Genomic DNA, 13,449 nt, shown 5'->3' on the forward strand with positions numbered 1-13,449 from the left:
CTCAGAGCATGTACTGCACACAGTTGGGAACAAACAGCCAAGTAATAAAAATTGCAAATGACTTATTGCATAAAAACCATAAATTATAGTGGACCCGAAGTTACAGCTTATGACTTCATTGCATTCTGATAGCCTTCTTGGCTGCATGAGAAAGGGCATTGTGCTAGCATGAGTAGCTCCGATTAATAGCATCACCGTAGAGATCTCTGCAGGAAAAGGTTGAGAATCCTTGTTCCACTCTGAACTACTTGTCAATGATGGATACACATCCTTGACACATCGGCTGGCCTCTGCTTGAAAACTGCCAGCGTGGTGATCTTCACACCCCCACACGGCAGCTTCAGTAGGCAGAGAAAGCTCTCATCCCAGTTAAACTGTCTCTGGTTTCCATCCATTGCCCTGCTTTTCCCCCCTACAAGCTGCCAGATGCTGTGCTCATGCCACCTGGGCTACCTTCACTATTTGTAATACCAGCTCCTGCCTCTTGTGGTCGGGCTGTGAAAACCCACTGGCCTGGACAGAAGTGCTTGAGAATGATCTTCCCCAGGGCAGCCCTTAACCAATGAGTGATGGATGGATGGATGGGCTCTTTGTCCCTTGGCTGAGGTAATTCTGATGCATGTATATTGCACCGTTTGCCAGATTTCCCCTGCAGGATCTTGATCGAGTCACCTATGGGAAAGCTGGTTTATTAATGCACCCTTTATTGGCTGATTTTCTCCTTTGTATTAGTCCTCTCTGTATTTCTTGTACTTCTCTCTCTTTTTAAAAGAGTTTATTTATTTATTTATGAGAGACACACAGAGAGAGGCAGAGACCTAGGCAGAGGGAGAAACAGGCTCCCTGTGGGGAGGCCAACAGGGACTCGATCCCAGAACCCTACGATCACGACCTGAGCCGAAGACAGACGCTCAACCACTGAGCCACTCAGGCTATCCCTATTTCCTGTACTTTTCAATAAACTGTTTACACTTGAAACCTTGGCTCAGAGGCTGCTTCTGGGGGCCCCCAAACCAATAAACCTAACCATAAAAGTACTATACCTTTTTGGAGAAGATTGTGAATGTGAAGGCTCAGCACTGTGAGACCACCCTCTCTCCCCAATTAATCTTTATGTTCGAGGCAATTTTAATCAGACTCCCAGTCGAACATTTCAGAAATTTGACAAAATGATTCCAGAAGCCACATGATAGATTCAAGCCCCCAAATAGGGAAAATAATTTTGAGAAAAAAAAGCAAAGAAAGAAAGGCTCCTTGCCTGCCTATATATCAAGACAGATTCAAAGCTATAGAAATAAAACCAGCACGGTGCTGCACAGAGAGGATGGGGAAGGTGGTAGCCAGAGCCAGGGTTGTGGATATGGGGAGGGAGGCACCACCAGTCAAAGAGGAAGGGTGAGGCCTTGAGGGGGGTGCAGCCAGCTGTTGGCCATTTCTACAGAGACAGGAACAACAGAAATGGGCTTGAATTTCAGTAGAAGCGGTGCAGTCTAGGTTTTTAGGTAAAAGAGGGTCAGGCATGAGACTGGTCGGCCAAGGCAAACAGTGGTATTTCTCACCGAATAATTTAGGAGCTCCCTGATTATGAGAATGCCAGCGCTTGCCCAGCTCCCTGTGTCCTGTGTGATGTTTCTCGGTTTGATGAACATCCACTGCTCGTGTCTCCGGATAGGTGAGCCCCTGATCAATGATCAGTTTGCCCAGAGCCTAGTGCTTTGACTTGGCAGCTCCCACTTAGCGCTTCTGTGGGTGGCACAGAGAGCTGTCAGGGTGAAGCCCTGCACATCAGGGTCATGGCCTTTCTGGTCATCAGCTCTGGGAAAGTGGCGAGCGGCATGGGCACGGCAGACAGATGCTCATTTTCCTGGCCAGTGTCGAGAGAGCCATCTGCTATCTCTCACAGTATCTGCCACGTTCACTCCCTGACCCCAGACCCAGATACAGAATGACACATGCCTCCCACACCCAGGGGCCTCCAGGAGGAGACACGCACTGCCACGTTGTGGTGGGGACACACTCACTGACCTGAGCACTATCCTACCAGGCCTACTGAGAGGACATCTGGGCAAGAGTTGGCTTCTCACAACCACGTGCCATGGCAGGGACTTTTTGTGGTGCCAGGAGGTGGCATGGGTGTGGGAGACACTATGCCCTTAACCCCTCCCCCAAGCACCACACACACACACACACACACATTCTGTGATATGGTGGATTTTGTGTGTCAACTTGGGTTAGTCATGGGCTGCCCAAGATATTTAGTTGAACATTATCTTGGGTGTTTCTGTGAAGCTGTGTTTGCATGAGATTAACATTTAAGTCAGTGGACTTGGAGGAAAGCAGATTGCCCTGCTTGACTGATGGGCCTCATGTAATCAGTCAAAGGCCTCAACAGAGAAAAAACCAGTCTCCCATGAGCAAGAGAGAATTCTCCAGCAGACTGGCTTTGGATTTCATCTGCAACATCGGTCCTTCCTGGTCCTACAGCAGACAGCTTTCAGGTTTGAAACATCAGCTCTGGGGGATTCCAGCCTGCTGGCCCTCCCTGCAGAGTTTGGACTTGCTAGTTTCCATAATCATGCAAACCATTTTTTTACAATACATCTTTATATATACACACAGACTATTAATTTCTTTTCTCTGAAGAATACACACACACACACACACACACACACACACACACACACACATTCTGGGGCTGTAGGGCAAAATGGGATTTGACAGTATAATTGTTCCTCCTTGCCTTCCTACCTCACTCCTTCCCTCTCCTGCTTCCATTCATCTGCCTCACACCTATCCACACAGTCCCTATGGAGCCTAAGGATGGATAGGGGTAGAGGTGGAGCTGGCATCCCAAGAGCAGACAGGAATCCTGGGGCTGACCCTAGGAGCCCATCTGGAGGAGCTTGGTCCCCACTCCATGCCTGGAGTTTCTTCCACCTTACCCAGGCCTCCTGGAATATTCCTGGAGGGTACTGCTGAACGACATTCACTTCCCTGGGGAACAAGTTCTGGTCCTCTTCTGTACTCTGCCTCCTTTCCTCAGTCCCTCCCTCTTCTCTTCTGCTCCCTATTCACCTGGGCAATGTAATCATTGCTGTTCTCTGATCCTTGGGAAGAGACTGCTGGTTTCAGTGAGACGAGGGAGCTACATAAAGGAGGAGCTCAGACTGGGGGTTGGAGACCAGGTCCTGAGGCTCACTTCACCACTCCCAGTCAGTGGCCTTGTACCTGTCACCAAGCAGTGCCCTTTTCCTAGCCTATGAGGTGGGGAGAGTGTACAAGACGGTCTCTAAGGACAGGCATTTGGGGAGTCTTCATCTTGTCCCAGCTGGGGTGCAGAGGAGAGAACGCTGGGTGTGCCCAGCACCTGGGGGTGCACAATGGACACTTGCTGAATGTTCTTGAATGATGGAATCACAGAAGACTAGAGCAGAGACCCAGAAGTGTGAGCTGTGCCAAATCACTAGGTTTCCCTAATTCTCAATTTCAGCAGAAATAAGTGTCTCATAAATGACCATCCTGGGAGGCCATCCCTGGGAAAAGGATCGTTGCCTCTCCAGGTGGTCACACTGCTCTACTTTAGACACACTCCTACAAGACACACACATCCAAGGCTGTATGTCCTTAAGAATTTCCTGATGCTGCCTGAGTGTCAGACGTTGTACTAGACTCATAGGCACCACATTACCCGCTCAGCAGTTCTGTGCAGGGTGCCTTGTAATCAGTGTTTTATAGAGAGGGAAAGAGAGACTCGGATGGTAGAGTAGTGACACTTCCAAAGTCACCAAATTGGAAAATGACTGAGCTGAGACCCAGATATTCATGCATTCACTCATTCCTTCCTTCATTCACAATTCCTCCGGGATCTGTGCTCAACACTGGGCACGCAGTGGTGAATCAGGGTGATGGGAGCTTAGAGCTCTGTTAGATGGCCCCCTGCCACGTGGTCTCTAGGATGCCATAGCCCCAATGCTAGGTCTTATGACAGCTTTGGTCCGGGGTCCCCTGATGGCTCTTGATCTGGTACAGCTGCCCTCTACCTTAGGTCAGGTTGGGGGAACAAAGTGAACACGTGGTCTATGCAGTATGCTTCCCACCATTGGTCACCCTGCCTTCAAACAGTTGTCTGGCTGCTGGACATGACAACTCCAGAAGCCCTGGGGTGGAGCATCCTGGCATCTGCCATCCAATCCAGCTGGAGCTCAGGACAGGCAGGTTGAAGGAGGAGAGAGAGGCAGGAGGCAGTGAGGGGTGTTGTTGGGTGCCATGGGGAGAGATGGAGCAGATCTGACCACATGACTCTCCTTCTTGATCCTTCCAGTGGTTCCCCTTGCTGGAAAGTTAAAGAACCAGCCTCTTAAGTGGCTTACAAGGGGTTCCAGATAACTCCTGTCTCTCTGGGTCACCCCCAGATTAGGTTAGGAGTCCATGTTTTGGGTAAGTCCATCCCAGCAGATTTTCTTCTGAGTATTTGATTGTGCACTTGACTCCCAACAAGTCACCAGTCTCTGGGCCTTAGCCGCCTTGTACACAGTCGGTATTTAAGAAGTCTTTGTTGAGTGAATGAATGAATACAGAGCTGAGTGAATATTCTTGGGGGCACTGAGTGTGCGACCTGGAGGTTGGGCCAGAGTGATATGCACCTTGCTCCTGCCACCTCTTCCCGCCACCTCTTCAGATGTTGCGCAGCTCGGGTGCACAGCTTCCACCCTTCCCTTTCAGAGTCCATAATTAATGCGGCCCCCTCAGTAATAAGCATGTGGCTCCAATCTTTCTCATTAGGGACTGAGGCAGATTGCTCATCTTCTCTTCCGGGTGCTAATGAATGAATCATGCCGCCCAGCAGATGGCCCTGTGCTGCACTGGCGGGAAGGCACACCCATTCTTTCAGGGTCTGGTACCAGTGGCCAATGCAGAGCCCCCACGTTGAATGGATGTAGGACCAAGGTTGGTATCTCTCAGCGGAACATGGTCCGGGTGGTGCCCCAGCTCTGATGGGCTTTAAGGTAAAAGCTCAACCTTCAGTCTAACATTCAAGACTCTCTCAGGCTTGGTCTTGGCTGGGTTGGACCTTTTGTGCTCTAAACCCTGCAGCACATTCTTCCTTCTGCAGGAGTTCATTGATGCAGTTTCCCTTTATAGATTCCTCTTCCTTCTATGCCTCTCTGAGGCTCATTATGAAAAAGCCTATAAAAGCGACACCTCCTCCACAAATCCTTCCCTGACCACCTTCCATGTAGAATTCCCATGGACTGTCTTCTAGCCCCAACTCTTGCTTTCCCTGCGTCTCAGATTTCTTATCTTTAGAGGAAAGAAAAATCCCTCCACAGACTTTTCATGCAACTTCAAAGATCTTCCTTCATTGAACACTGACAAACATTTCTTCTGTATTTGGTTCAGAACACATGTGGAGGCCAAAAAATTAAGGCCATTCCACCTCAAGTTTAGCATTAGCACAAGTACAGCCGTCTTAGGCCCCTGTGAATAAGAGCTGAACTTTACAGGAAAAACTGCAGAATGTCCTTGACAGAGAATCCCATATCAGAAAGACAACAGAGCTCAGAATGCCCTCAGCAGAGAATCCCATATCAGATCTTAAGAAACTCTCCCACCCTGTCCCCCATATTGGAATGGAAAAATTCCTCCATCCCTTCTGAAAATCCCCTAGACCAGCCCATAAAAAACCCAGCTGTAACCCACTTCAGGGTCCAAGCCCCTGCTCTGTTGTGTGGAGTATACTTGGACCCAAGCTCGAGCTTGTAAATAAACCCTCGTGTACTTGCATCTCAGTGTCAGCTCCTTGGTGGTTTCTAGGATTCGCAATCTTGGGCACAAAACACAGAGGACTAGGTGCAGAGGACAGAAAATGAATAAAATACACCTTCCCTGTCAAGCAGCTTGTGGTTCAGTAGAAAATCACCCAAATTATAATACTAACAATAGGGGCACCTGGGTGGCTTAGTGGTTGAGCATCTGCCTTCAGCTCAGGGTGTGATCCCTGGTCCTGGGATCAAGTCCCACATCGGGCTCCCTGCAGGGAGCCTGTTTCTCCCTCTGCCTGTGTCTCTGCCTCTCTCTTTGTGTCTCTCATGAATAAATAAATAAAATCTTTAAAAAAAAAATACTAACAATAGCTTCATGTTTGTGCTTTCAAGAGCACATGGCTAAATGCTTTACATCCAGATAATTACTTAGGAGGTTATAATACCAAGTAATAAAATACTTTAAAATTAGGTAAAGTTGCAAATAAATTGAAGATGGTCTTGTCCCTCCTCATCTTTTGATGTCTGTCTGTCCTGGATCCCCGTTTAGGCTTCAGGCTCCGTGAATCGAAACGGGAGTCATCCTGCTTTGTGACTTCCGGGGCACCCTCAGCAAAGCAGGTCTCAACCCATGCTGGGTGGCTGCTGGGTTAATCTCCTCCTGGACCCAGGAGGACCAGAGAAAGTGCTGCCTGGTCAGAGGTAGACACGCCAGATGCCAGTCAATAGGCCTTGTGAGGTCACCCTGTGCAACAGGCCTTGTGAGTCACCCTGTGCACCCCCGAGGTCGGCCAGGCCCGGCGGGAGAGGAGCAGCTGTCCCCTGCTGAAGGGCTTCAAGGAAGGACCCTCTACTTGTCCTGGTAGATCCTGAGCTCTCACCCTTGTTCTCAGAATATCTCTGGGGCTTATTTTCTTCTCCCACAACTTCTGTTCTAAACATCCTTCATCTATGATGGTTTGTGGCCCATGACCAAGGTCAAGTGGAGAAAAGCATGGAGTCCTTCACTCCCCTCTTGGTCAGCGGCACCTGCTCCCCCCATCACAATGGTTGTCTGGGGCTTTTGGCCTCTCCAGTCCCCCCAAGCTCAGGCACACAAAGCTGTTGGGAGAGGACTGAGTGTTGGGCCTGGACCAGGTCTTGACCCCCAGGTTGCCCGAGTTCTGCTTCTGGAACTTTGAAGAGCATCTCCTGTCCTTCCCCATCTATAGGATCACTAGGGAATCAAACAAGATGGCATCATAATGGGACTTTGCACCTGGATCACGTGAAACCCTGTAGACGGGTCACTGTTACCTGCATTTTATTTTTATTTTTTAAAAAAGATTTTATTTATTTATTTATGAAAGACACAGAAAGAGGGACAGAAACACAGGCAGAGGGAGAAGCAGGCTCCCTGTGGGGAGCCGGATACAAGACTTGATCCCAGGACCCCAGGATCACGACCTGAGCCAAAGGCAGACACTTAACCACTGAGCCACCCAGGCATCCCTGTTACCTGCATTTTAAAGAGAAGTTTTAGGTTCTGAGTCTTAAAGTGATTTTATTAAATCTAATGGTGGAAGTTCAGACCAAGTGACCCATGGGAAGGAAAGAAATCTAGGGACACCAGGGCTGCTCAGGCCCTATCAAGTGACACCAGACACAGGCACAGGTCCTTGGTAGGTCTGTCTACCTTCTCTGTGTCTCAGGGCTGGTGCTGCAGGGGGCAGGGGAAGGATAAGTGCAAACTTATAGTTTGCTGAGCAGGAGAGAGGCCAGTGGGGAGGTCGCCGCGGTGTCTGGCTGGGGGCAGCATACTCCTTGGGGCCCAGACAGCCTCTGGGTCACGTCACAAAAGGTCACTGCACCTGCATGGAGAATTTTCCAGCTATTAACAAAGCCACCGAGGCAGTGCGTCGGTAAAGTTCAGCCTCTAATCCCCAATTAAGGCACTGGGTTTTAGCTGCATCCGGCATCTGGTTGCCAATGGCTATGGTAATTGTTTCTCGCTCTTTCTCTCTCTCTCCCTCTCTCTCTCTCTCTCACTTTCCAGGACAATTTCCAGTGGAAGGGGATCCTTCCCAACTAGCAGAAACCTCTCTCCAAGGTGATGTCTCAGAGGATGGGTAGGGAAACTTCTGGGTTCAGCCCAGCTTCCAGTTCACCCCCTGGCCCCTCTCTTGATCCCGTCAGGTCCCCACCCTGTGTCCCTTATGACCTCAGGCCATTTATTTAGAACCTACTCTGACCCGGCACTTTGCAAATGCAATCATTTAATTTTCCAAACAACTCTGGAAGAAGAGTGACACCTCCTGCCCCCTTCCTTTCATCAGAGGGATAGCCAGGGGTCTTAGAAGGCCTGACTTGCTCCAGCCCTAAGGATGGAAAGGGCAGCGCTCAGACCTGCTCTGGGGTCTATGTGACCCCAGTCCTTCACCGTGCCAGGATGTGACATGGGCCCTGCAGGGGCTGGGGCTCAGACAAGGAGGGGTGACCAGCCAGCCGTCAAGCGGTTTATTACCATGATGACTGCTGTGGTTTGGGGGCCAGTGCCCTGGCACTTAGTAGATGCCAGGTTTCGGGTTTTACATGAAAGGATTGTATTCAGGTACCGTGTGGACGGATGAGTACCCATCTCGTTTAGCTCCGCACAATTCTGCTAGGTAAGTAGCTGTGCCCCCATTTCACAGATGAACAAACTCAGACATAAAGAGATTAGATTCATCCATAGGGCGAAACACCTGAAATTTGTGCTTCTGTGGGTATAACACAGAAGAATATAGTGAACTTCATGTGGCTCAGCTTAATTACATAGTAATCAGGATTTGACCCCAGTTCTTTTTTTTTTTTTTAAGATTTTATTTATTTATTCATGATAGACGCGGGGAGGGAGGGCAGAGACACAGGCAGAGGGAGAAGCAGGCTCCATGCCAGGAGCCCGATGCGGACTTGATCCCGGGACTCCAGGATCGCACCCTGGGCCAAAGGCAGGCGCCAAACTGCTGAGCCACCCAGGGATCCCCTGACCCCAGTTCTTTCCAAGTTGTAGAATTCCTGCCTTCCCTTATGTATAGCAGAGCCTTCCTTTGGCAGTTTTCAAAGGGTATGACAACACAGAAGGAAATCGGTTCCTGGCAGAACAGAGCATGAGCCCTTCTAACCTTCTCTCTCAACTCTGGAAGGCTCTTTTCCTGCTGTAAGGAGCACTGGCCTGGTGAGACTTTCTTGAACAGGTGCCATCTCTAAGGGCTGTTAGGCAAAAGCACACTGGCTGGACTTTCGGCTCTGAACAACAACAACCACAGAGACAAATAGCTGTCTAAGTAGGAATGTGTGGGCAATGCCAGAGCTGATGGAGTTGCTTACACAGCACTGCTCCTGAGATGGGGCAGACTGGAGAGACAAGGAGCCCTGAGGAGTAAAAGGGAATGGGCTGAGGTCTCACCACAGACTCTGCAGACTGCACAGTTCTTACCAGAGCTCAACTCCTGATTGCAGACATGTGATTGGGATTTATTTTAATTTCCAGAAGTGGACGACAGTTGGGCCAGCCTCGTAACAGCACAAAACTATATGCATTTATTCACCAGCCATGAGAAAAATCAGCTCAAGGAGGCAAAGATCCTGTTTCCACTCTAACCCCTCATCAGAGTGACATAGAAGCAAGTGATGCTAGAGCCTTTCAGAAGTCCGAGATTTTCCTCCCTCATGCCCTCCATTATGGATAAAGAAACTGAGACCAAGTCTGGGACCAGCTCCCCAGTGTCTGCCAGAGTGCCTGACTCCTGGGAGAAATGTTGACAAAAACATGGACAAATATGTTGATAAAGGAGTAAAACTAGTAGAAGGAGATGAGAGAGATGCCTTTCCATGGTCATTTCCCCCAGAGATGGTGGCGTCTCCACGAGCACACAGTCCCTGCTCCTGATCAGATTTCACGTTGTTAATGGGGCAAGACCATTGCAAGTTCTAGTTTGTGGTCTGACCAACATGAGGTAGGCTTCTGTCCTCTTTGGGACAGCGCTGAAACTTGTGTCCTTTGAATTCTGCCCCGGGTCAGTCTGGCCCATCTTCTCTGCCCTGATCACTGCCTGATGAAGGACACTGGAGATGATTAGCTGGCTTGCATGTACGGTGTCACCACATCCATCTAGAGGGCAGCCTTGTTGAGCCCCACCCAGCAAACAAGCCTAAGTGAGAACCACCCCCCCATCCTCCCCAACCCACACTTTCATAGAATTCTTTCACCCTGAGCCACAATCTTGAATTACCCAAAATACTTTAAAAATGTTCCTACCTGGGTCCCTGCCCTAAGGGATTCTGATTTAATTGCTCTGGAGCACAGCCCGGGCATCAGGAATTTCAGAAGTTCTCCAGATGTTTCTAATGTGAGGCCAAGCCCAATAACCTCTGCATCAGCTCCACTGTCTCCCCATCACCTGATACCGTCCTTGGCATTCGAGGAATGTTTGTTGAATGAATAAAGGCAGGAATGATGAGGGAATGGATGAATGCAGGGCTTCCTACCCAACATGGAGCCGGAGAATAAGCTAGGAATGTTTTGCAAAACACATGAGCCCAGTCCCAGCACCCCTTCCACTCTCCATGTCCCTCCATCTCCATCCTTCACTAACTCAGATTCAGTTTGCCTGCCTATCATTTGGGTTCGTGTGCTTTGCAAAAACTCTACAGGTGATGCCAAAGATGCGGCTTTGATTAAGAAGACGAGTGAGTGAATGAATCAGTGAATGAGTGTGTGAGACAGCTGAGCTAATGGAGAGTTTTTGTTGGGACCAAGAAACTGAAGAAGCAAAGACAGAGGCGCTTTCTCTCTGGGTTTAGGAAATTGGTGGGTATCATCTTCTGCTAGTCTCGTCTCCTTTCACTTGAGTGGCAAAATAAACAGCACTTGCTGGGGAAGCAGGAGGTAGCGGTTGCCTCCTTCCTGTGTCTCCTCTCCTCTTGCTAAGAGAAGCCAACAATTGCCGGGGAACAGGAGCCTAGACTCCTCAGATTCCAATTTGCAGGTTGCTACGGTTGCTCCCTTATTGTTAGCACACACATCAGATTGGAAATTGAGGTCACGGTAAGGAGGGGGAAATGGCGGGGTGGAGGGGGGAGAGTGAGCCGACTGGGAATTTGGCCATAAATCCCCTGGTGCTCAGCTCCACTCAGCAGGACTCTGGAGCCTGAGGAGTTCTCGAAGGTGTTTAACCTGGGGTCACTGGGGATGCTGGGGAGTGACAGAGGAAGCCAGGGATGACGGAGAGGAAAGAGACCCAGCAAGTGAGCCCCTGCAGGTAGCGGGAAGTCACCTCTTCCGTCTCATCATCTGCCCCCCTGGGCCTGCAGGGGACAGGCAGTGATACCGTCCCTCTGCCTAGGGACTGCAGACCGCCAACAGGTGGGCTTGTAGTGATTTAGAAGAACGAGCAGAAGAGGGATCCCTGGGTGGCTCAGCGGTTTGGTGCCTGCCTTCGGCCCGGGGTGTGATCCTGGAGTCCCGGGATCGAGTCCTGCGTCGGGCTCCCGGCATGGAGCCTGCTTCTCCCTCTGCCTGTGTCTCTGCCTTTCTCTCTCTCTCTCTCTCTCTCTGTGTCTCTCATGAATAAATTAATAATATTTAAAGTGAAAAAAAAAAGAAGAAGAACGAGCAGAAACAGACAAGCATCCCCAGGACAACAGAACTACAGAAGCGGCCGCGGTGCCGGCAGCGCCCGGGGGCCTCTGCAGTCCCGGACATGCCCTATACTGCTCTGTGTAATGAGGCAGCCACCGGCTGCCAAGCCGCGCTTAAAGCGTGAGCAGAGAACTGAATTTTATGTTTTGTCTCATGTGAATGAACTGAAATGCAAATAGCCAGGAAAGCTAGTGGCTGCCTTATGGGATGGCGCAGAGCTGTAAGGCGGGGCCCCGGGCAGGAGGTGGGAAGGGGGACCGTGGTCACAGCTCCACGCGATGTGGGCTTGCATGGCAAGTCCCTGTTGTGCGGGCTGCAGGACGTCCCTGTAGTGGGCGCCAGGCTCTCGGAGCTTCTCGGGCCCTCGGGCTGACGCAGGCCTCCTTCTCAAGCGCCTCCAGCACCACGAGGGGAAGCTACCACTGAATCCTGCTGCTCTCAAGGGAGACATGACTCTGTTCTTCCATCATGATGGTTCTCAAAACCCTTCCCCAAGAGGAGACTCGAAAAGAACGAGTCTCTCTTGCCGGGCAGAGGGCAGAGCCGGGGCTGGAACTCAGGGCTGTCCATCCGAAGCCCTCGGACTCTCAGACCTGGGAAGCCACCTCCCAGACTGGAAGGCCAGACTTCCCTGGGTCAGATTTTGTTACTCACTTGCTGAGTGGTGTTGAAAAAAAAATCACTTAATTTCTCTGAGCCTTAGCTATAAAGTGAGGAGGTTGAAAGCCCAAGATGTCCAAGGTTTTTTTGTGGCTCAAAAACACTCGTTCTAAGGCATTGAACACCCCCCCATTAGACACCAGTTGAAATCAAATGGGCAGTGGGATGGCTTCTCCCACCGCTGTGAGCTTTTTTTCCCAGCCCTAATTCCCCTCGACATTAGCCATTTTATTTATTAGTATTATCATCATTATTAGAACAGCATCTATTCCCTGCTGCTCAGGCTGGATCACCCACAGGAAAACCATCGCCAGCCAGGCCTGAGCGAGCAGCAGGCTGGAATCTCACACAATCTGGCCTCAAAACCAATGCAGTCCCCATAGTGAGAAGCACTTGGTGTCACCTCTCTGCCCTTATCCATCACTTCCTTGCTTTATTATTCTTTCCTCTTCTCTCTTCCACCTCCATTGTCTCTATTTTTTCCTCTCTCCCCTCTTGTCCTGCCCGGGTCTCCCCCTCCCGCCATCTCTGCCTTCCCTGACTCAAGTCCTGGGAGCCCTGGGCAACCCAGGCTGAGCCACGCTTGGCAGGTGAGGGGAGCGGGGCTGTCTGGAGAGGCCAGAGGCACCACTACCTGTGATACGTTTTAGGTGGGCTTCCCACTCCACACGCCATGAGAACTGAGCTATGAAAGCAGCTCTTGTTGCTAACAGAGAACAAAAAAGGAAAGGAAAAACCTTCTAGCCCCTTACAGATTAGATTGAGCATTTGTGCCCTCCCAAATGTCCTGCTGAAGCTCTGTCACCCAATGAGATGGTGCAAGTGGGGCCTTTGGGAGGTTATTTCGATGAGATGAGGTCATGGGGTGGGGCCCTCATGAATGGGATCGGTGCCTTTATGAGAGATCTCACGGAGAACTTGCTTCCTGTTTCTTTCTCCACATGAGGACACGAGAAGTCGGCCGTCTGCAATCCAGGGGGAGTTCTCACCAGAAGCTGACCATAGGAACACCGCGATCTTGGACGTGTGGCCTCCAGAACTGTGAGAAGGAAGTTTCTGTTGTTGATAAGCCACCCTGCAGGGCTGGGGATCAAAGTGAGGGAGATTATCTCCTCCTCCAGCTCAGAGAAGAGGGCCGGCTCTCCATACTCAGTGAGCCTCATCTTACAGACTGGGGTTGGGGGGGGCAGCTAGCAACTTCATTAAAGGAGGCTTGAAATTGTCCGTCTGTGACTCTAGGCTTCAGTCAGGCCATGTCTCTGCCTGGATGCCCTCAGTAGGGTGGCTGCAGCTTGGCCTGGAGACCCTGTAAGCCTGCATTACACGAGCGTCTGTTCTCCTTCCCCTGTACAGGGATGGGGAGAG

At 50.4% G+C, this 13,449-nt stretch overlaps 2 long non-coding RNA genes across 3 annotated transcripts in view; one reads left to right on the forward strand and one right to left on the reverse strand.

The window, feature by feature from the left end:
- Nucleotides 1–6,724, reverse strand: part of LOC111095829 — a 25,940-nt gene extending 19,216 nt beyond the window's left edge. For both annotated transcript variants that reach the window (XR_005359272.1, XR_005359271.1), the window contains exon 1: nt 6,224–6,724. This is a non-coding gene — a long non-coding RNA (uncharacterized LOC111095829). The remainder of the gene's footprint in view (nt 1–6,223) is intronic.
- LOC111095830 lies at nt 6,549–11,270 on the forward strand. Its single transcript, XR_005359273.1, has 3 exons — nt 6,549–6,624; nt 7,798–7,851; nt 9,274–11,270. It is a non-coding gene; the product is annotated as an uncharacterized LOC111095830 (long non-coding RNA).
- The last annotated feature ends 2,179 nt before the right edge of the window (nt 11,271–13,449 follow it).

The sequence above is a fragment of the Canis lupus genome, chromosome 5 (assembly GCF_011100685.1).
Source record: "Canis lupus familiaris isolate Mischka breed German Shepherd chromosome 5, alternate assembly UU_Cfam_GSD_1.0, whole genome shotgun sequence".
NCBI lineage: Eukaryota > Metazoa > Chordata > Mammalia > Carnivora > Canidae > Canis > Canis lupus.